Source organism: Dipteris shenzhenensis, chromosome 2 (assembly GCF_047967505.1).
Source record: "Dipteris shenzhenensis isolate YYH24624 ecotype China chromosome 2, Dip_SZ_1.0, whole genome shotgun sequence".
Taxonomy (NCBI): Eukaryota; Viridiplantae; Streptophyta; class Polypodiopsida; order Gleicheniales; family Dipteridaceae; genus Dipteris; species Dipteris shenzhenensis.
Genome location: NC_141597.1, coordinates 51,061,887 through 51,064,114, shown reverse-complemented (window position 1 = coordinate 51,064,114; position 2,228 = coordinate 51,061,887). Strand labels below are relative to the sequence as shown.

The 2,228-nt window shown below is 43.6% G+C and overlaps 1 pseudogene; it reads right to left on the bottom strand.

The window, feature by feature from the left end:
* Window positions 1–995: 995 nt before the first annotated feature.
* On the bottom strand, window positions 996–2,016 carry LOC147904944 (uncharacterized; annotated as a pseudogene).
* Between the last annotated feature and the right edge of the window lie 212 nt (window positions 2,017–2,228).

Here is a 2,228-nt window from a genome sequence, read left to right as displayed (position 1 = left end):
TATAGCCAGTGATGAAATGGGCTTCATGGGCTTGCTCTTATATAGCCACCACAATCATAGTCGGTTAGGCTCAATTGGGTGACCGACCCAGTCCGCCCAAAACGGTCGACTGGGGGTCCAAAATAGGCCATCGACCATACGATAGAACCGGTCCGTTCGGCCCAGAACCATTCGAGATCATCTGAGGCTCAAAACAGGCCCCGCAACCCGAAAGTAGGCTGCCTCGGGAAATGCTCCGTCTACCCTCAGTGCGGTCAGTCAAGGGATGCCTTCCTGCACTTGCATGTAGCCTAGTTGGTGGTGTGCCAACTCTATCTGAAGCCGTCTAGTGATCAGGCCACACATGGCCCCCATCTGGTGTCCAAACAAAGACCTACTGGATAACCGAGCTACTCAAATGCCTTCTCCTCATATGGGGGGCTTACAAGTAGAGTTAGCTAGTTCCTGCATAGTTACATGAGAGTGGAGCATTGATATCTAACACTTGCCAACATTGTTCACAAGGCTCGAGGTCTCTATAGATGCAAAAGTATGATATGATTTGCTAATACCATTCTCTTGGATAGCAAGAGCAGAGACTTTGCCAGGCTTTCATGGTTTTATAAAGGGATCTATAGATTTTTTATTGCAGCATTGGAACCACACATTTCAAAGTATCCAACTCAGCTACATATGACAAACTATCTAGTGCAGTTTTCAAGGGAGATCTCTACCAGGAGAGGCATTAAAGTGGGGTTGAACGAGCTAGTACTAGATGATGTGGTCAATTTTTTTTGAAGAAGGGGTGTCTAGTGATGACCTCTTGAAAGCTTGTGGAAGATGTGGTGGTAAAGCATTTCTATGGTTGTAGTATGTGAATCCTAGTTTGTCACTAGTGGAATTTGTCTTGGAGCTAGTCATTGATTCACAGGATAAGCTTTGACAAGGGAACAATTCAAGAGATGAAAGATGGGAAGCCAATGGCACTTGGTTCCAATTCTGATGGAAAGTTGCACCTATAGTATCTCTTCTGACTTGTACTGTGTCTCCAACTTGCTATGCAAGTTCAAAGTTTCAGTGGTGACAACAACCTTCATGCATCTATGTTTACTAAGTTCCCTCAACCATTCACAACACCTTCTCAATCAATCAAGCTCTTGACATGCTTTTTCAAACCAGGCTTTCCAAGCTTTCCTGTGAAAGAAAAGCTTGTACAAGTCCACCAATGTGTGAAAATCTTCCTTCTTAAGAAGTGTTTTAACTTGTAGCAACACGATCTACAAAATTCTCACACCGTCCAAGTACACCTCCAAAATAAAGATGACATCTGGTCCATAAGTATGGTCACCTCGGGTGCACAAGAAAGTGAAAAGCATCAACTCCACTTTCTACCTCCTCAATCCAATGCTAAAGCTTGTAATTTTCCATAACATGTCCCAATAGATTTACACCCTCCATAGGAGGCACTACTGATTGGGCTTTCAACGCATACACATTAGGCACATCTCTATTATACCAAGACAGTAACATACACCTTAGGCCATCTCTATTATACCAAGACAATAACATATCTCGTGGAGCCTTGTTATCAAAAAAGGTCCCAACCATTTTTGCAATGGCCACTTCATAAACTTTCCCAAGCTGAGAGTGATCCCCTTCCACTTAGGTTACAAAGTCATCCTTCTGTATGTGTGCCATTCTTCAACAAGACTTAAAGTAATGCCAAAATGCCATGCATACTATAGGTTCCCAATCTCCACATATTGCATCTTTCTATCAGAACTGGAACCAAGTGGCATTGCCTTCCCATCTTTTAGGCATTGAATTGCCCGCTCATTAAGCTCATCTTGTGAGTCAATGACTTGTGCTAAGCCAAAATTCCACCAACGATAAACTAGGATTCACAACAACGTTCTTGCCACGACCATAGAAATGCATGATTACCACCACATCATCCACAAGCTTCCTAGCTTTGAAGAGAGTATCACTAGGCACCCTTCCTTCAAAATACCTAACCACATCATCTAGTACTATCCTATTCAAGCATGTTAGATATCAATGCTCCACTCTCGTGTAACTACGCGAGAACCAGCTAACTCTACTTGTAACCCCCCATATGAGGAGAAGGCATTTGAGTAGCTCAGTTATCTGGTAGGTCCTGGTTTGGACACTAGATGGGGGCCATGTGTGTTGAGATATCGAGCTCCACTCGTGATATGCCAGGGTGACCGTTGTGCATTTATGTCACC